General features: G+C 33.0%; 1 pseudogene; it reads left to right on the top strand.

The window, feature by feature from the left end:
* The first annotated feature begins 20,591 nt into the window (after positions 1–20,591).
* LOC150008243 (developmental pluripotency-associated protein 3-like) lies at positions 20,592–21,064 on the top strand (annotated as a pseudogene).
* Positions 21,065–23,167: the final 2,103 nt, after the last annotated feature.

Genomic DNA, 23,167 nt, shown 5'->3' with positions numbered 1-23,167 from the left:
TTTTAGTTATATGTAACTCAATGATATGTTATGTATTTTGTTGCAGCTTTTGCTCTTGCAAGCTCTTTGAAGTTAGACCCTGTTAAATATCTCCACCATTTTGTTTTTATGAGCACTTCTCAATCATTTCTTAAGTATTCAGTTATGCTCAATAAGTATGGAGAAAATGGGCTAACCAACACAACTTTTGACATCAGAAAGGTTTAATTGAGCAGGAACTGCTGTTCCCTCAATACCAAGACTAACTTAAAAGCATGCTTCATTTCTGTTTGTGTATATAGTGCATGCAGATATGGACAGTTGAAAGTCCTGAGACCTTTGTACTGATATATATTTAACTCTGCTTTTGACATTTACAATATTTCAGAAATGATTATACTTATAATAAACATAAATTTTGTTTGATTTTAAAATATATAGTATGTACATTTAAGAGTATTTCCCAGATAAATAAATATTTCTTTCAGGATACAATTTAATATACTACTTTTCCTGGATCTACATTTGTAAAATTAAATACATTTTTTAAATGACCAATGAAAGAAATAATTTTGTTCAAAAAAACCCCCAGCTAGTACAAGTAAAGGTGATTTCCCATAAATACTATGCCCAAGTCTAGCTTCACACTATAAAAATAATAACCATTATTAGTTTACTATTCTCTTTCTAAATTGTTCAATATAATTACACACTTACATAAGAATCAAAGAAAAACATAGTGTTGTTTCTTTTTTAATCTTAAATAATTTATCTGTGACTCATTATTCCCATTTGTGAAGTGAGTGCAACATTAATTTTGCCTCTTTGGTTTGTGGAAGTGTTACTCCTCTTAATATGATTTGTTTATAGTCAATGTCTGGCATATATTGCAATAGAAGCATATAGAACTTTATGAAATATACTGAGAATATTTTTATAAATACGTATAAATATTTTCTAATATTTTGTAATCATTACATTGGATTCATAGAATATGTGTCTGTTTTTTTTAAATAAGCACTTATATATGAGGTTTTACATTTGCTTCAATTTTTAAAAATTATTTCAAATCTCCCCATCACCATCATTCTTGTGAAAGTTTCTTTGAACATATATGTTTAGAGATAAAAATATGTGCAATTTTAATAGGTATTTTTAAATATCCTTCAACAGACTTATAACTATTTATACCACAAAATTTATGTCAGATGTTACCTACATTGGATATACTCTAACTTTTTATGTTTTGTCACGCTGATTGTCAGATAAGGGGGTTTCTTATTTTACTTGTGATTTTCTTGCCAACAAAACTATATGTTTCCATCTATTACTATTAAAATGTTTTATTCAGTAAATTGTCACCACTTACTCTTCAGTTCATTTTTCATTCAGACATTTGTTTTTACTTTTTTGACTTATGAATATTTAAAACATTACCCATCTCTTGGTTTTTAACTTTGTAAATGGTACTTATTTGGGGGTCAGAAGTTTACAGCCTATCAACCTAATCTATCCTTTTCTTTTGCTTTGCAGTTCATATTATGTTTAAGATGACATTTGCTACTAAATGTTATAAACACATTTTCCCATAATTACTTCTAATAAAGTATTTTGTCTAGTTTTTCTTAAACCCATCAGGAATTTATGTGGGGAAATAAGATTTTACAGATTTATATTTGTTATTTTTCAAATAACCAACTATCTCAAAATAAATTATTGACCTGTTTATTCTCAAATATCTCAAAATGTCACTGTTACAGTTAATTCTCACATTGAACTTCTTTTGAGCCCACTGTTTTGTTTTATAATTTTTACAAAATTATCTTGCCTTTCTGATTTTTTCCTTTCATATGAGTTTTAGAATCAGTTCATCAGGTTACATAAAAAACTGGCCCAATGCCTTGATAGCATTGCATGAAATTTATTAATGAACTAAGAAAGAAATGAAAAATTACAGCACTGCATATTTTGACATAGAAACACTATGTTTATTTAATCTCAGCATCTACTCATTAGGACATTTTTATATTTCTCTTTATATGGTTATTGTACATTATGATTACTTATATTCAAATTTATTTTATAATTTTGCTATTATTTAGGATCATAAACTTTGTTTTATTTTGAATTTGTTTTTGATGGTTTGTAATAAATCTATTAATCTATGTTAATCTTATATCTGCACATATTGTTAAAATCTCTAATTTTAATGTTTCTCAATTTATTATATTGCATTTTCTAGGTCGGCCAAGAAGTTAGTTTGGTTTTTTCCATAAAATAAAAGGTACATTTTTAATGTTCACTAATAACTTTGTTGATTTAGGTATTTTGAATATGTTGGGTATCTCCTGCTATTGGCTTCTAGTGAGTAGAGGCCAGGGGTGCTGCTAAACATCTCCCAATGCATAAGACAGCCACAACAAAGAATTACTTTGCCAAAATATCAACAGTACCAAAAAACTTCTCAAACCACTTTTGACACATTTGATCAGGCACAGCACCTTCTCCATACACTGCACAAATATTTTATTGCATTTCGGTTACGTTGTTACCTTTCTTGAAATAATAAAGCTTACACCAAAAATGCTGCATATTTTCTTCTATCTTCAATATTAAGATGGTACATAAAAATTTATCAATTTTGATAAGTTCTTTTTTAAATGCATGTTGATATGACAGCTCTCACAATACAACCTAACAAAATTGTTTCAAATGAAGTTAAAGACAACTAAGCACTACTAGAGCCACAATATGGAAAAAATTAAATGAACTTTGGCCAATCCAATAGATTGATTGTCATGTTTCCTGCAAATAATGAAATATTTGTCTTGTCTAGTGTTTATAATTTTATGTCTCTTCTATAGTATTTCTTTTATTATGTTATAGTATTAATGAGGGCAGTCATCTTGCCTATGTTACGTAATTTAGATTGCTTTTAATATTTTTCTCACTAAATATGAATTTTGCTGTAAAGCTCTCACTCTTTCTCTCTCTCCTCTTTCTCAAGCAAACACAAAAACACACATTAGAAATGGATGTTCACAACTATATGTGAACTTTTTAAAATATATTTATTAATATTATCACTTTAATACTATTTTTAGCATTGAATCAATTTGTTATTGTAAGGCATAAGTGGGAAACTCACTTGGCTATATTATTACTTTAACATACCCAAATACTTATTTTGATAATGTTTTATTTAAAATGTACGCTTCCATTTGTATATATGAAAATGACAGAGATTTATTTTGTTGTTTGCTTTCCTGATTTAAAGTTAACTCATGTGTTCTTTTTTATTTTTGTATTTTTATGCTGCCCTTACCTAGTTTTGATAATGGGAATATTAGTCTCATAAAATAAAATGAATAGCTTTTTATCCTTCTTTGTAATCTGGAATATTTTACACAATTTGAAAATTTTCTGTTCCCAACATTTAGACACTAAGCATCTGTCCAACCATGTGGGCCTGGTGTCTAACATAAGCATAAACCTGTGACTCCCTCCTTATATTGTTACAGATTCTTCAATTTCGGGGCATCGGTTCAAATTTTTAGAATTTCTGTAAACATAGAATATTATCCACTGTATCTAGAATAAAATTACAGTAGAGTTAAGATTTGAATAGTAAGAGCTTGTTTCTTTTCCTTATTTAAAATTCTCATTATTAAACCCACTGCATGGAGTTAATACCTAAATTCAGCCAAACATTGGTATAGAACAGAAGTGATCAGAAAGAAAAACTTTAATTTCGGTTAATTTTTAACACCTCTAAATTATGACTACTTGTTGATACCTGAGAAGGTCTTAACACAATCTGTGACATCTGTTCATGCCTTATCTGGTGTAGGGAAGGAAAAACAAAGCCAATAAAGTAAATCAGAAGAAGGTGTAAATAAACATAAACAGATAAAATTACTTCCTGCTCATTCCCAACAGACCCCAGCTTGCTTCACAAACCAGTTCCACTAGCAAGCAGTTTCATTAAAATCTTCAGGCTATAACTGATGCTGGAAATCAAAGTTCCTAAACTGAGGCATGTCCTCATGTCTCTTGGTCCAGGTGTTCTATGACCCGAGCTGGCGAGCTGGACTCGCTAGCGCCGACAGTCTTTGACTGATCAGGCCTCAGGGTTTCAAACATTCTGTGACTTAAAAGAAATCTTGCTGAGTACTCCATCCTCCCTAATGTTGACAAGGAAACCAAACAAAGCTGAGCACAGGTAGTGCTTAACCTTGCGTGCTTTCTGTTAATGTTTAAGGAACAGTGTATCCATTCCCATAGTCTTAAAAGAATAGATGATGGAATTCCTGTTTTTTGTTTTTGATAGGAATCATTCTTTATAGTTTATATATTAACCTCCTTTTGTTGTAATCCCAAGTAAGTAATTCTATATTGTAATCAATATTGGAATGTGCCTGTGAGCTCATTCCTTACCCTCCCTATTGATTTCTATACTTGTAAAACTCAATAAAAGGAGAGGTCTTTGTGCTGCTCACTGCTGACCTGCCAGAGCATGCGCCAACCTTCCAACTGACTCATTCTCCTTGCTGGAATTACTTCCGTGCCCTCGACCACATTTAATACAACATCTAACTCCTCCCACAGTAAACAAAACCTTTCTGCATTATTATGAATTTTATTTTATCTCACATTGACTTGCCCTTCCCTATTTGAGAACAGTACCATTACTTTACCATCACATCTCTGTTAAGTATTTTTTATAAAACAAAGAAACCTTTCAAAATGAATTCAAACTTCTATCTCTGTTGAAACAGATAGTCATTTCTGATTGACAGTTGAAATCTAAAAATGGCTGCTGCTCTCACCTTGAGCTCAATTCTATTCAACAATTCAGAAAACAGAACTGCACTGCAGTTATAGTCCCACTATCTAGGGCTACATCCTGCTCTATAATAGGTACTAAATGATATTTTATGTACGTATTTCACACACATATGCACACACACAACATACATTCACACAGGCAAAGACAGAGATTCATATTAACTTTTTCTGATCTGATATGTTGTTGTCTTAAACCGTATTTAAGTTGGAAATAAAACTGTCTTGAGTCTATAAATCCTACTCTAATTCAACTATTCTGGAAGCAGAGAATTCCCAAGTGAGCTATCTTGATTTTATTGTCCATTCTTTCTCAGAAAAGGAGATGATGGACATCTCCTTTCTGTTTAATCACTTTATAGTGTGTGTAAACAATGAATTTAGCTTTAAAATTTTCAAATAAAACAAATTATGCAGAGTATTAAGACATGGTATTGAACAATAGGGACTGGACTTTAAAACACCAGTGAGAACATGAGGCAATCAGAGCAACTCAGCAACTTGGTAGGAAATAGTTGGGGATTGTGTTTTGTAACTTTACTAAAGTTCTACTATCACAAATAAATAACCCAAAGTGCTATAGTGTAATTTAACTTTACTTTTTAACACTAATTTTTTTATTCTTTACATGACTTTTGACATCTACTAGTTCCAAGAGCAAGGATGGCTGATTCAGCATTTTAATACATTGAATTTCTTATAGTGTAGTGTTCTGTGATAGTGAAAAGTAGAGATGTCCTTAGCCCCTGTTGCCAGGCTTTGTCTAAATTGTTAACGAAGCCAATGAAATTCTGATTACAGCGGTAATCTGTAAAGGAATGGTTGGCTTAAAGTAATAACACTAACATAGCTCCAAACTGAGCTACATGAATTCTACAGGAAGAATTTGGAAATTTTAAGCAAAACCACCCTGAATCCAGAACCACTTCCCTAATCATCCCTAAATTTACAGAGAAATACTTTCAGGACCTCTCTCCATCAACTCTCAGAAGCTGTATTTCTACCATCCAGCTAAGAGTAGAGCATAAATTTTATTAGTAAAAAAAAAAAAAAATCTAAATTGAATCTCAGTTGTCTCAAGTTTCAAAGGGAAACATTGACTCCAAATGAAGCAAACAGGTGATCTGAGGCAGTCAAAAACAAAGAGGAAGAGTTTACTCCACATTTTGTGACAGCCTGGATGGAACTGGGGAGTATTGTGCTAAGTGAAATAAGCCAGGCAGTGAAAAACAAATACCATATGATCTCACCTAATACAGGAAACTAATGAACAAAACAAACAAATAGAACCAGAGGCATGTAAACAAGGAACAGACTGACAGTGACCAGAGGGGAGAGAGTTGGGGGTAAGTGGGGAAAGAAAGGGAAGGGTCTAGCCAAGGAACTAGTGTAAATGGCCCACAGACATGGACAACAGGGTGGGGACTGACTGTGGGAGAAGGGGGAGGTGGGCAGGGCAAAGGAGAGCAAAGGGGGGAAAATGGGACAACTGTAATAGAAAAACAATTTTTTGTTTCCTTTTGATTTTTTATAATAGAGAATAGGACATGCCTACCAATGGTGAATTTACAAATGAATGTTAAATTTATAAAATGTGAAAATAAGGGAGTTCATTTAGCGGGCAGAATTCAGGAGATTTCTTCTTTACCTAGAAACAAACAAAAATGTACTGAAAATCTCTAAGAAATTTGTTATCAATAGCCAGCAGATGACTTATACACAGATAAAAATATTATACAAAATCATCCTTAGAGAAAAAATTTTCATGGGACTTCTCTATCTTCCAATACATCCTATGTAGTAAACTACATTTTATTTGATGCTAACATTATCAACTTGATTACCATCTAACATGAACTAGAGAGGTATAAAAGAATAAATTATTTCTTGTGAATTGCTTCAACTATATACAAAAAATTACAGAACATCGTCCTTTTCTGGGAACGTAAAACAACTTTTGAAAATGAGCTAAAATAAAGCTAGAACTAAAATGACATTTAAAACAAAGACATTCTAATTTTATGAATTTTGGGTCTCGACTCTCTCTTTCTCCCCCAACTCCCATACATATACTTCATTAATGGGCTAAATGATGAAAGTATTAACAATGTTCTCCTAACAGTAAGAGATGTACTTAAAGCTGCTTGGTGTTTTTTATTTTGCTCAACTAGTTAAATCAAAGTAATTTTAAGGATATGCAATCTTTGCAAATGTAACAACAACTCAGCTTCTTAAAGCACTTTATCAGACCTATGGATTTAGAGATATGAATGTATGAATAGAATCTAAGTTCACTCAATGCTAATCCCAGGCCTGTTGGTGATTAATGATGCGGAACTGGGCAAACTGCCTAACATCTCAGTCCTCTCATCTGCTAAAAGGAAACAACAAAAGCACTTCTCTTGAAGGAATTGGGTGTGGTTCAACTAATTACATATGTTTAAGTCTTGGGAAAATATATTTCCATAAATCATGTTCATGCAAGGGAACCTCCTCTCGTTCAGATTCAGAAATATTCAAGTAAGATCTTTTAAAGCTTGCCTTTAATAAATCAACATTTTTGTTTATTCTGGGTGTATTAAAAATGTACACTTAGAAAAACCAAAAGAAAAAGAAAAAAAAATGTACACTTAGTAAAGCCTTAAAACTTAAGCTGCTAAACCCACATATTTATGAAGTGGTTGTTGATAAGAGGGAGTGGCAAGAATACACAAAGAGGACAGTAGATATCCACATACAAAAGAATAAAATTGGACCTTTATCTTACACCATAGACAAAAATCAACCCAAAGTAGATTGAAGACTTAAATATATGGTCTTAAACTGAAAAACTCCTAGAAGAAAACATAAGGGGAAGGATTGTTGACATTGGTTTTGGCAATGATTTCCTGGATATGACACAAAGCACAGGCAACAAAAGCAAAAGTAGGCAGATGGGACTACATCAAATTAAAATGCTTCTACGCAGCAAAGGATACAATCAACAGAGTGAAAAAGGCTTAATATCTAAAGTGCATAAGAAACTGGTAGAACTGAATAGTAAAAAAGTGAATAATTCAATTTTAAAATGGGCAAAAGGACCTGAATAGACATTTCTTAAAAGACATAAAAATGGTCAACAATATATGAAAAGGTGTTCCATATTACTAGGCATCAGGGAAATGCAAATCAAAACCACAATAAAATATCACCTCACTCTCATTAGGATAGCTATTATAAAAAAACCCAAGAGATAAGTGCTGTTGAGGATGTGGAGAAAAGGAACACTTGTACAGTGTTGGTGGGAATTTAAATTGATTCAGCCACTATGGAACACTAGCAGAGAGAAGAGGTTTGAAGCTTCTCAAAATATTAAAAATAGAAATACCAAATAATCCAGCAATCTTATTTCTAGTATTTATAAGAAAGAATTGAAATAAGATCTCAAAAAGACATTAACAAACCCATGTTTATTGCAGCACTATTCACAATAGCCAAAATGTGGGGGGAAAAATTAATGTCTGTTGACAGGTGAATGTATAAAGAAAATATTTCATATACATAAGACAGAATATTATTCAGCTTTAAGAAAGAAGGGAAGTATGCTATTTGCTATAACTTGGTTGAACTTGGAGAACACTGTGCTCAGTGAAGTAAGACAAACAAAAAAACAAATATCGATGACCTCAGAGGAGGAAGGATCAGGAAATATTAATAAAAGTTAACACAGCTTTAGTTATGCATGTTAAGAAAGTCCCAGAGATCTACTGCACAGCATAGTGTATGTAGTTAACAATACTGTATACTTACTACACCTACAACTTTGTCAAGGGTATATCTTATGTTAAATGTTTTTGTCATAAAAAGAGAAAGAGGAGATGGTCAAGTTTATAGCATTGTTCATGGTGATGTTCTCATAAATGTATACTTATCTTCAAACTCATCAAGATTGATATATTAAATATGTACCACTTTTCTGTATGTCAATCATGCCCCAATAAAGAAAAGACATGAGCTGCACTCTTGTCCCCTGTAAGTCCATGTAAATGTATCCACAGACATATCTATGCTTGTTTATTGAATGCTGAGCTGAGAGCTGTTATTGACCCTGGAGGATTAAACTTCAGTGCAGGATGCCAAGTAATTAGATAAGTGACATTAGACTATCATTTATACTCCTGTGCAGTCATGAATGACAATGTCAGCTGAAACAAGGACAAATAAATGAAAGCCAGCAGTCCACAGAAGCCCCTGCAAAAGTTAACATAAATACCAGCCCAGCACAGGATTCCAACAGAATTTTGAAATAATTATCGCTTGCTTTTTCGAATAGCATTCAGTACTAATAAGACAATTCCTGAGCCAAGTCAATAAACTCACAGTAAATGTTATTTTCCCATATGTGCCCTTTCAAAGGAGAAAATTACAGTAATAGCTATTCTTACCGGAACAAAATAAACATGTCCTATTACAGAGAATATGCTATCATTTAGCAGTGGTTCAAACTGTTCAAGGTTATTTCATTCTAGGAACAAGCATAATTTTCTTAATCATTGTTGAGGGTAAATGATTTTCTCCTATTTTTATTTTCAACAAATGTTTTAAAGAAGTACATATGCTTATAAATTTAAAAAATAAATATTTTTAAAAAATATATTTTATTAGTTATGCTATTAAAGTTGTCCTGACTTTTCCCCCTTTGCTCCCCTTCCACACAACACCCCTCACTCCCTCAGGCAATCCCCCCACCATTGTTCATGTCCATGGGTCATGTGTCTAAGTTCTTTGGCTCCTCCATTTCCCACACTGTGATTTACATCCCCATGGCTATCCTGTAAGGGGCGAAGGTGGGGGTGTATCTTAAAACACTCTGCAATCTGGAAAAAAAATTTTTTTACTTGCCTTTCCTTCATATTTAAGTTAGAAATGTCTATATACTTATGATACATTAAATTAGCTTTCTTCAAATTTTTTAAAACATATTTCAAAAATTCTTCTCTTTAAAAATAATTTTATAATAATACTGTTTCACGCCCTGGCTGGTGTTGTTCAGTGAGTTGAGTGCCAGTCTATACATCAAAAGGTTGTCAGTTTAATTTCTCATCAGGCACATGCCTGGGTGATGGGCCAGGTCTCTAGTTAGGGGCACACAACAGGCAACCAATTGATGTTTCTCTCACACAGCAATGTTTTTCTTCCTCTCTATCCCTCCCTTTCTCTCTAAATAAATAAATAAGTAAATAAATACAGAAAATCTTTTTAAAATTAATGTTTCAAATTCAAAATTAATTTAGCAAAAAATGCCTATAAATACATGCAGAATAAATTTTAATGAGTGTTTTTGTTGAGTATGGTTTACATCAAAAGGTCAGTTAAATTAGGACTTAGATTAACTGAAATTTTATTATATATCAACTTAACTTATTTAGAAAATGCAATACAATTTATTAGAAAATGAGTGACAGCATTATTATATAAAATAATATTGGCCAAACATATGTGCTTTTTTAATATAAATAATGTTACTTAAGACTCACAATGGTACATGAAGTATTAAAAATGTATTATTTATAAAATACAGTTCATCACTCCAAAACATAGCAGCTTAAAATGAGAAGACTCATTATTGCCCATGAAACTACAGGTCCGCTGGGTGGTTTTGCTCAACTGCTCTGGGTGAGGCCGGCCTGGCTCATGCTTCAGCAATCAACCGCAGGTCAGATGCGGGCTGGCTGATGCAGCTTGGCCTACATGGGTGATTCGATGGTTCTGTTTCATGTGGTCTTTCTTTCTCCAGTGGACTTGGCCAGACTAGTTTTCACATAGAAGCAGGAGTCCAACAGAATGAGTAAAAGCACTATATCTTAAAGCCTAATCTCACACTTGGTACCCATCTCTTCTGCAATATTCTATTGGCCAAAATAAGTCACAGGTTAGTTCAGATTCAGAGTGGGAAAATAAACTCCACTCCTTGATGGAAGTATCTGTAAGTCAATTTGCAAAGACAATATATATATTGTAAGCAGAAGAATTGTGGCCACTTTTACCATTGATTGATTACAGTACCTGACTTTCAAGTAGAGGGAAAGTTAGAAATATGGAAAATGTCAATAGGAAAAACTCTAACTACAGCCCAAATATTTTGATTTAAAATCTAAATGTATTTTTGCATCTGTAAATCCACTAGTTGCTGAATACGTCCTCAATAAAACAACAAAACCATTAAACCTCACATCTGTTAGAATGGCTATTATCAACAAGGCAATTAGTAACAAGTATTGAAGAGGTTGTGGCAAAAAAGAAACCCTAATTCGCTGCTGGTGGGAATGTAGACTAGTACGACCACTATGGAAGACAGTGTGGAGTTTCCTCAAGAAGTTAAGAATATAGTCACCATGTGACCCAGCAACTCTTCTTCTGGGTACCTGCTCCCCCAAATTGAAAACATTATTCACAAAGATACATGCACACCATGTTTATTGTAGCACTATTCATGGTGGCCAAGACATGAAGGTGACCGAATTGTCCTTTGATAGACAATTGGATAAAGACAATGTGGTACATAGATAGAATGGAATACTGCTCAACCGTAAGAAAAGGTGAAATACTACCACTTCCAACATAGAGGAACCTTGAGAATATCATTCTAAGTGAAATGTCAGACAAAGTTAACAACCATGGGATTTAACTCATATGTGGGATATTAAACTGAAAGAAATAAATGAAGAAACAAGAAAAACCAACCTTTTAGACATAGACCACAGCATGGTGGTTACCAGAGAGAAGAAGATGGGGGTAGTAAAGGATAAAGAGGGTCAAATATGTCATGGTGGAAGGAATTATGATTTTTGGTAGTGGGTACACAAGGCAATATATAGATCATATATTATAGAAATGTATACTTCAAAGATATAACCTTATTAACCAATGTCATCCCAATAATTTTTAAAGCCTTTACAAAATTGCAGTATCAATTGCCAAAATATAATAAAATTGAATTGTGTATTAAATTATTATTAGCATTACTCTGTGAAATGACATATTTAAAAAAATTAAAAACTCAGACCAGGTTGCCAGGAAAGGGTGGAAAATTTATACAAAACAATGATTTTCATACAAACAACCTCAGCATTAGCAGTGTCCTGCTGCTAGAATACAATTATAATAAATTTTACTTCATTAACCTGAAAATCTAATTATTTTCACAAAATATCCCAGCAGTCTTAGCCTACATCTTGCAAATATTTACATCATAAAATAATAGATAGGATTTTTTCTTTGCAACTTCATTACTTCTATAAAGCATACATTAATTGAAAAATGTAGAATAAATTGAATAAAGCCTAATTGGCCTTAATCAAGTAAAAAACAAATTGTATCTTTAAGTAAATCTAGCTTTTAATACAGTCAAAATCCTCAGGGCCAAGGCATATTTCTAGTTAATTAGAAATTAAACATCCTATAGGAAACTCATGTGTATTTCAACTGGAAGTGGCAGGGAGTGATCCTGTAGAGCAAGGTAAACAAAAAGATATAGAACTTCATTTTGCAGAGTGTTGGCATTAACACATGTTTTCCAGAAGCAGTAAAGTCAAAGGTTGTCACAGAGTATATTGGTCAGCTATTGCTACATAACAAAGTGCTCAAGTATTTAGTTATTTAAAACAACTACATATTTAGCTCACATCCTGTGATTTGGGAATTTAAGCTAAGCTCAGCAGTGATGTTCTTCTGCTCAAGACTGGGATCCCTCCCTCATGCTTTTGTGATTAGTTGTGAGTTGCCTGTGAGTTGACTTTTGCTCTCTAGGCTGGTGTCTCTCAGGGATATATGGAACCTCACTTGGGACATTTGGGTAATTCATCTCTCATCCATGTCATCTGTTTTCCTGTCATCCTCTGACTTGGGCTCATTCAGATGAGAGGTAGGAGTGCAAAAGACTCAAGAGGAAATGTGCATGGCTTCACAAAGCCTGGTCTTGGAACTGGGACCCATAACTTCCAGCTCATTGTGTTGGCCAAAGAAAGTCACTAAACCAAGCCAGATTAAAGAGTTAGAAAAATAGAGTCCACATTAAAGGAGTTGAAAAGTCACATTACAAATGCATTGATACATATAGAGAAATGTTTGTGCCACTTTTCCAAAAAATTGTCTACACAATTATAGTTCACCTTCTATTGGTTGTAATAGTGGAGGATAAGAATGGGGGTGTAATGGCATCAAGTGGATAGAAACCAGGGTTGTTTCTAAACACCTTAAATACACAAGATGGTCCCCTCACAACAAAGAATTATCTAGTCCAAAATACCAGTAGTGCAGAGATTGAGAAACCCTGATTTGGGGATCATGACTCTAAATTATTCTATTCTGGATAGATGGTAGATTTTATAATACAGCTTAGGAGTGCATTACTTTCATTAATTTAATTAGGTATTCATAGACTTGAATAGCAGATAGTTAATAAATTAACTCCATTGCCTTTGATTTAGTTGTACTGCCACTCTATCATAGATCTATTTTTATTTCTTCCATATTCCTTGCTAGATTTTTCTCATAGGAACACATATTTTGATAAATTAACTTTATATTGTATTTGTCTTTTTTTGCTTAAAATTATATCAAGAAAAAGTTTCTAGGTGCTATGTAATTTTCGAAATTTAAATAGTTCCTAATAAAATTCATGTTTCATCAATTGGCCATTGTCCAATTTATTTAAATTGATTGTGAACATTTAAACTTTTTTTGTCATCCTAAATAATGTTATACATAAGTCAATTTGTACAGATACATAACTATGGTAAAGTTTATTTTGCATAGGATAAATTATTGCATGTGGCATTGTAAGTTAAAGCATAATAATCTTTTAGGATGCTTAAGAAACATTAAGCAGGTCAGCAGGGGCTGGGTGAAAGGTTGTAAAAGGGGGAAAATGCGAGACATCTGTGATAGTGTTAACAATAAAAATAAAAATAAACATTATCTTGATTTCTGTTCATATAAATACCTCACCTCCACCAATGTGTGGAATATATTTTATTCCAAGATTCACATCATTGACTATTAATATATTTTTACTTTTTTCAAACCAAATGAAAAACCTATTATGCCGTTGTTTAATTTGCAAGTGTTTAACCAGTAGTGAATTTGATATATTGCCTTATATCTCTTTATTGCTAAGGGACTGTGGCAAATTACTTCACCTTGATGAGCCCATCAAATACAGATAAAAGTAATATATACTTCAGAGTAAGTCAGAAAATATGATTATAGTGCTTAGCCCAGTACTTGAAAAAAATAGTTTCCAACAAATGTTTACGATTACTTTATAAATTAATAAAATTGTTAAATAATTTTCTCCTGTGTTATTTTCTTAATTTTTGTCCATGTTTCTACAGAGGATATGATGTTCTTTTATCAATCTGTTTAAATATTTCAATACATTTAAAATATTAACCCATTTTTTTCATAATAACTCTAAAAGGTTACAGGTCTTTTTATATTCTTTATTATACATAAAATCTTCTTGAAAGAATTATCATTTTTTATCAATGAATGCCAAACTTATGTAAAGCAAGTGTCATAGGGTCAAGTACAACACCATGATGAAATGGTCATTTTAAAATACTTATATTTTATAACAGAGTCTCCAGAATTTTACCTTAGTGCCTGGTCTTGTTCATTATTTCTGTCAATGCCATATGACACAATGCTTTGTGTTTCATGTGAAACTATGAAGTTAGAAATAATTTAGATGTCATGTCTTGAACACAAAATGATCTTGACAAGCTGAAATGCTATGCCAAACAAAATTCAATTCAACAAAGATTTAGTAAATGTTAGTAATGTGCAAGATATTATGTTCTGTATGGGATGCTATTTATATTGCACTCTAAATAAACCAGTAACACATTAGGAAACAAGAATGTTATTCATGTCTGCATGAGTACCAAAAATAATAATTAACTAAAGCCACACACTGTCATACTATATTATAAAAAAATATATTTACCCAGGACAAAATAATTTTGAGTCTCATTCTCTGTATCAGGGTTTCTCAAATTCAGCACTATTAACATTTGGGCTAGATAAGTCTTTGAGTGCGTTCACTGTGCATTGTAGAATTTTGGCTGCATACCTGTTGAGTAGACGCCAATAAACCCCCTGCTGGCATCTCCAAATGTCCCCTGATGAGCTAAGTGATTGAGAACTTGCTGGTCTGTGTTTGCAAGCCCACCTTCACACCACTCTTAAAAACAGACATTAACAGATGAGGAAAAAACAAAAATGACAGACAACCTCAAGCACGCATCGAAAGAGGAATGTTCCATTGTTGATGCTTTCTTAATAAGCTTGCCTACAGAAGAAGATCTCTGAGGCCACATACTGACAGCTTAAAATTTTGAAACACTTTATAAAAAAGCACTAACACAAAGTAGTTCATCTACAACCATCTTCTCTGTTCCTACTAAATATCAAGCACTGGGAGTACAAGGCCATACATAGCAGCCTCGATGAGAGATATTAATGGAGAAAATGTTTATTAAACAATAATTTTAAATAAATACAGTATTCCCTCACTTGTCGTGGGTATTACATTCTAGACCCCTCCGCAAAGTAGGAACCTTACATTTATTCTACACTTTTAAGCCTACATAACTAACAACATACATATACAGTACCACAAAATCCCATGATATAGCAAAAAGTCCACGATAAATAATTAAATATAATATTTTTAAAAATCCTGCAATACAGTGAGGCCACGATAAGTGAACCACGATATAGAGAGGGTCTACTGTATATTATTAACTTCAAGTAGTCAGAGTATTCTTTGGGAGTTCTATGAGAATGTGTAACAGAAGACTAGTCTAAAATGTGGGTTTAGGAGATTTCTTAGGAGAAAACAATGTTCAAACTGAGATATGAAAGATACAACTTCATGTCTGAAAGACGCAATTTTACGTCTGTCAGAACTGGAATCATGTTCCTGCCCATGACATGTACCTCATTTCCTTCTGGGTTTTGTTCAAGTGGTCGTCTTGGTACAGGCTCCCTGCTAACCCTGCTATAAGTTACAATGTGCACTAAAACTGGACATGGTAGTACAGTAGAGCGAGGAGCACTCCAAGCAGAGGGAACCACACATGTGACAGCCCCAAGATGGTCATGAGTATGTGGGACTTGAGGGCCTCACAAGAACCCAATTGGCTCAAAGAAAAATGAGTCACTTAATAAGTAGGGCAAGATGAACCAGAGGTTGTGCTAGAAATTTTGAGAGCATGTTGAGATTTGAGATGACAAAAAACAATTAAAAATTATGAAAAATATATTTTTAAGGAGAAAAGATCCATGAGCACATTTTCTTCTTCAGTCAGTGACTCATACAGTTAGGTTTTTAAAGTCCTGGAGGCTAAGAACTATAGTGGAAGAATGAAAAGTAACAAATTTCCAACTCTCTTCTAAGTCCCACTTCTTCTGCAACCCTGTGTTCGCTTGAGTGATCAATATACTGGAACCAAAATGCCCATGGACAGCAGTTATTGATTATGTAAGTGATTTTGAAAATGGTCTGTTTTAAGAAGTTTTTGTGTCCTCAGCAAAATTGTTCTGATTCTACACATTGACCCATGTTAAGTATTGCAATTGGTCATTCAGCACCACAAAGACATCTGACATCACTGTCTTAAAATGTCTTTGTTTTCTTAAATTATTCTTAGGCACAGGTCCAAAGGGACTTTGGTTTTGAGTCTATGGAATTTCATTTCTGTATACATGGCATTTGACTATGCTTTCGACAATACAAACTTGAGAGCAAATAAGTAACCACTCAACAATATTAGTGAATTTCCTTGCAATTTTCATCTTACTAATATGAATTTAAATAGAAAACTTGCACATACAAATTTATACATGTTTCTGTGTGTACATATATACATATCTGTTGCATGTATAGTACATATAGTAATTTTCACATATTGCATATAAAATATATCTTACACATTTCTGTATAGTATTTTTATGTAAAATTAACTTTAATAAATAAACCTTTTTCAAATAGTTATGTGCTGACATCTTTCATTTAAAAATGTTTCTACTTTTTAAGCTTCAGAATATAAAACCAAATGCAACCCGCTACAAAAATAATTACTATGACAGACATCACTGGTAGAGTTCACTCAACTTTAAATCTAATCATATTTTACCCTTGCATTTGGCAGTATCAAAGTTGCTGAGGTTACTCTCAATCATAAATATTTCTAATTAAAATACTGATAATTTGCCTAAAACTGAAAGTTTCAAGAACTATTATATTCTATTATTCACCCAAAAATACAGATATCCTATCTAAGTGGAGTCATATATACAAGCAGTGGACTATTCATTTCCTTTTGAACTTTAGTCTTCTTGTGGAGAGATCTAGGGTTTTGGCATGAAGAACAAAAATGATTAAATCCCTCAATCTCACCACCTATAAACCATAGAACAATGGGCAAATGGCCCTTAATTTATCACCTTTAAAACAACATTGTCTTGTTGTATAGAGCCCTCACGAGAAAAGCAATGTTAGCAAAGTGCATTTACTAGGCAATGAACATTCATTTTGTTCCTCATATAAAGGGAATTTTTATTTGTAGCAATAATTAACAGTTGGCTAGCCAACTATACCTTGTCATTTACAGAATAAAATGTAAGAAGATAAAAACATTTCATCATGGAGACTAATCAAAAGGTACCAATGTACCAACAATTATTTTATTATCCAACTTACTTTCATTTTTAGGTTTTCTTCAACTCATCAATAAAATACCATAGTAACATTAGAGATACTTAGAGGCAGACTCTACTGATACTGGGAAGCAATATACAGTAGTTATGAGGTCATATCCCATTCTGAGATTGGTGCATCAATCCAACCAGGTAATGCTCCAACCTCCAACTCCAGTCAATCCTGTTTGTTTTCTCATACATATCCTTCTATCACTGTTTTCTGTTCTGTCTCACATCTACAATGACAATGCCCACACCTCTGAGGTTGCTTTCAATCTCTTGACTGCTTCTTCCAATTGACATTCCACACTGCAGCCAGAGAAATATTTCATAAGGTAAGCCTAATGATGTCATTTATTTTGTTCAAAATTATTCATAGGCCCCAAACCAGGCACCCAAGTCCTTTCATGATCTAACCCTTGCCTTTTTTTAGCCTGACCTTTCATTTCATAATGTTTGAGTTGTGTGCTTTTGTGATGCTTAAGGGAGATAGGGCATCCCCCACATGGATCACAGCACTGTACCTATTGTTCCCAAATCCAGAGTGTCCTAAATTGTCTGCCTTATCGATCCTCAGGATGCTATTCATGTGCCAGCATCTCTCTAAAAGTTCCTTTGATCTGCACTCTCCTAGATTAATTCCCTAACTCCAAATTCTTCCTTTCCCTTAAACATAATGCATTTTTGTATTAGTTTGTTTACATGTCTAAAATCTAGTCTCTTGAAGAAAGAAACATTATTTTATTCAAAGCAGTACATTTGGACACAGCTGTATTTTATGTGGGAGTCACATGGATGGAGCCATTTTGCATCAGTCAGGCATTGAAATGTCTCTGCGAAAGTGCAATAAGTCCCTTATATGGGATTTTTATTTTCTATTTAATAAAATATAACATTCCCATACTATTTTAAAAATAAAATAATACTGTAAAGCACTAAACATATAAAGATGTAATTTCATGTCTGTCAGAACTGAGATCATATTCCTGCCCATGACATGCCCCTCATTTTCTTTCAGGTTTTGTTCAAGTGATTGTCTTGCTACAGGCTCCCTGCTAACCCTGTTATAAGTTGCAATGCACACTACAATTGCGCTTCCTCTTTTCTTCCACTGTCTTGATATTTTCTGTAGTACTTACAATGTTTGATATAACTCTGTATATATTATTATTCATTTATTTTTGCCCTCTCCCCATCAGAAAGTAAACACAATTAGGAAGAAATTTTCTTCTATTTTATTCATATAATAGATTATCCATCAATATTTTTGACATAATAAATAGATTGTTTACCCCAATATATAATCAGAAATGCAGACTCAAATACAAGAAGTTTATCTTGAGAGCCAATCTCAGGAAACATGGGTAGCATAAAGGGTAAGAGAGTAAAGATAATAATCAAAGGATGTATTTAATTGGGAATAGCAGCACTGAATTAACCTGAGCATACCACATGGACACATTATTGAACTGCTCACTTAACTGATCTAAAAAACTGAGTAAATATTCATTTCTGGTATCAGAGGTTGCAACTAAATTGTCCTGTGGGTGAACTAAAGGAAAGACTTTGTTAGCAAATGCGTTGGCCCTTTACAATGAGGAGCTGATTCTGTCAGATCATATCAAGAACCAAGACTTCAGGTCTATCAAATGATGCATCAAATTACAGCAATAACAAAAAACAATGCCTTCCCCCAAATTCTTAACTACTTTGCTTTTAAAATTTAAGTTTCAAATCATAATCTTGAATTTTATGAAGATTTCAAGGAAACCTCAGAAAATACAAAACAAAGAACTGTTAAGATGCCCAAATAAAAATTAGACTTTGTTCACCTACTTGTATATTTGGCAGACAATCCTAATGCAAATTTTAGCAAATTCTAATCAGTTTATAACCTTCTTACCAAAAATATTATATTTCCTTCTAAATATCATACTAATATTGTACAAAACACTGCTGAAATAATCATGGTTTTCCTTCATGTAACATTAAAGCTTTCATAACTTGTTGGTGATTTTCAGTTTCCTCAAAACACACATAAGCACTTTATGAGACTCTGACTTTACAGGAATTGAATAAGAAAGTCTCCATAAACACATACCAGTAAGGTGGCTATCATTGTTACCAGAAATATTTTGTAAGTTAAAATGTTCACCTGTTGTACTATTATATTATATTTTCAAAATGTGGAACAAGAAGAATGCCCTTCTCTAATTTGGAAATACATTGTGCAGAAGAATCATTAAAATGATCATAGTAAAGCAAAAACTTACAACTTGTTCTTCCAAAATTCTTTGGCATTATTTGAAGAGGCCATAGTAAGCTCAAAAAATGATGAAGTGACTGCATCGTAATTATTCAATGTTTTGTGAGGTTATGAAAAAAACTATATAGCAAAAAAAAAAACCCTCAATTTTTGAAAATAAGATTACTTCAGAACTGAAAAAAAAAGCTCACCAAAAACGATGCAGCTAATTAAAAAAGAACTGACTCAATTTTTTACTGAAAGCATAACTTTTTTGAAATCTATGTTCAGCTTTACAAGTTAAAATTACCTTTGTGTTCTAAACCTTTTTTTTTTTTAGAAAGAGATTTACCTTGTTTAGTTCTGAGTGTAGAAATGGGTAGCCTATATGATACATTTATGAGTGTGAAACACTTGATTAAAAAGTAGCTGTCTTCCAGAGGAAGTTTGTAGATGCACAGAGGTTAAATATATTTTTTAATTTAATCTTTATTGTATTGTTTCATTAAATTTAATTTGCTTATACTCTCCTCCCCACAGCAATCACCACACTGTTGTCCACACTCATGAGTCCTTTTTCCTTTAAACAGTTTTGAAGAGCTGAAAGCTAACGCCTACTAGTCTAAAAACCTGCAGTCACTAGTAAGTAAAATTCTATCTTCTGGGCTATAGGGTTCTTTCTGAGCTACTTTGTAGCAATTTGAGAATTTTGAATATCGCCTTCTACTGAACCCTTTGGAGAATCTAGGAGTTTCAGGCTGTGGCTAGACATCCAATGGACTCCCCAAAGAAGCTTAACCCAATCTGGACCCCCGAGTCTCTTCAGATTCCCGGTGAAGAATATTCGGCTGACAAGCTGTCTAAGAACTACTAGCAAAGAACCTTGGTAACTTGACACTCAACCCTAGTACCAAACTCCCTTCCCTTCTACCAGAATGTTCACCCCAACAGCAGGGCGGAGAAAAACCCTTACAGGGGCTGGGCCTGGGTCTGAGTCAAGGCATGCTCTACCAGAGGAGACGCGGAGCGAGGACATTGGCGACTGCTCAGAAAGAAAGGATGCGAAGGATGCTGCAAGTTATTAGGTACCGCACGCTGTCTCTGCTTCAAAAAGACCCACAAGAGAGGAAACCTGAGATTGAATCAAGATCCAAAAAATTTAGATGTGGCTGCCGTTATTGCCTATATCATGGAGATCCTTCTGATACTATTGACATGGAGAATAATTATGACTTGGAGTCAATTTAGCCATAAAACTTACCCTTGTACTTTTTGTTTCTTGCTGGTAATGTTAAGGCCATTATGCAGCATCTTGGGAAAGTGACTATTCTAGGATAGACTGTAGACCAATATTTTGATTACCTATGACAGAAGTTCTGTGATGTCTTTTTTTTTTTTTTTTTTTTGCATCTTTTTCTTGTCTACATTGATGCTAGTGACTTATAGGAAATCTATGTAGCCTGCATTTGAATGACTTCATTTCCTTCTTTATTTGACCCAAAGAAGTCCTAATAGGTCTTGAGTGTTATCATTGTATTATAGAAGCCTGGTTGGTAAGATGAAACTGAACATCAAGAATTAGAACCAACTAACTTGTGCAGAAAGAATGTAAAAAAAAACATTGGATGGTTTGGTGAGCATGATTAGTCCTGGGTGTATTAACTAGATTCTCTGGTTTTCAAAAATTTGAATTATAACAATTTTTTTCATGTGCTATTTCAATTTTCAGTATCTTATTAAAATTTGAGAGCTTTTAAAAATAAATAAAATAAAATAAAATTCTAAAACCCCTAGCTCACACCACACACAAAAAATTAAAACAAGATCTATCAAAGGCTTAAATATAAGAGGTAAAACTATAAAACTGTCTGAAGAAAACATAGTAGTATATGTTCATGATCTTGTATTGAGCAGTGGATGCAGCTATGACACCAAACATACAAGAAACAAATAAAAATAGATAAATTTGGCTTCATAAAATTAAAACTTGTATGCATTAAAAGACATTATCAAGAGATTAAGATGGTTTACAAGAATGAAAGAAAATATTTGCAAATCATATATCTAATAAACTCTACTTTCCAGAATATGTTAATAAGTATTATAACTTAACAACAAAAAGACAAACAATTCAATTCAGAAATGAGCAAAGAATTAAAATAAACATTTTTACAGAAGATTACAAATGGCCAATAAACATATGAAAAGATGTGCATATCATTAGTTATGGGAACATACAGATCAAAACCACAATGAGATACCACTTTACACCCACTAGCATGGTAACAAAATAATACTACTAATAATAATAATAGTAATAACTGAACATAACAAGTGGTGGCAAGGAAATGAAGGTACTAGACCCATTGTTCATTCTTGGTAGAAATGTAAGGTGATTCATCTACTGTGGAAACAGTTTATTAGTTCTTCAAAAAGTTAAACATGGAATTACCATATGATCTAGCAATTCTACTCTTAGGTACACATGCAAAAAAAAATTTTAAATAGATATCTAAACCAAAACATATGCACAACTCTGTATAGCAGCACTATTCACAATAGATAAAAACTGGAAACAAATCACATGTCCTCAAGTGGATGATTGAATAAACAAAATATGGTGCATCTATATAATAGAATATAATTTGGTCATAAAAAATTGGATGAAATATTAATACCTACTACAATATAGATGAACCCTGAAACATGTTTATACCATGAATGAGTATGTTAAGTGAGAGAAATAAAAGACAAAAATCACATATTACATAATTCCATTCATCTAATATATCCAGAATAAGTAAATCTATAGGGACAAAGAGCAGATTAGTGTTGCTAGGGCCTGGGAGTAGGTGAACGGAATGGTGAGGGACTACATAATGGCTACAGGGTCGACTTGGAGGGTGTAAGAAATGTTTTGGAACCAGATAAACATGATGTTGTATTACATCGTAAGTGAAAACTTTAAAATGATTAATTTTATTGGAATTTTACCTCAATAAAAATTGTTTTTGAAACACTTAACATCTTTTAAAAAATTCTAAGTATTCTATTGTCAATGTTTTTGTTAAAAGTATATTTAATTTGATGTCATCACACTGGACTGACAAGGGAACGAGTGGAATGTGGGCGTGGCAAAGCGGAGCTGCCAGTCAAATTGAATGACGTGCTTGATGGCACTCATGTTTACCACTACAGAGAAGAAAAAAGATATGTTCGCAAGGCTGTGGAAGTCCAAAGGTCTAAAATTAGAAAGGGAAACAGAAAGAGTAAAAATATCCCACTGTATTATGTGAAGGAAAAAGTGTGTCTTATTACTTTTTTAAAGTATAGATAATATCTATTTAATTA

The sequence above is a fragment of the Furipterus horrens genome, unplaced genomic scaffold (genome assembly GCF_987537825.1).
Source record: "Furipterus horrens unplaced genomic scaffold, mFurHor1.1.pri manual_scaffold_5, whole genome shotgun sequence".
Classification (NCBI taxonomy): Eukaryota; Metazoa; Chordata; class Mammalia; order Chiroptera; family Furipteridae; genus Furipterus; species Furipterus horrens.
Note: the sequence above shows the minus strand (reverse complement) of the source record. Positions and strands in the feature narration are given on the sequence as shown.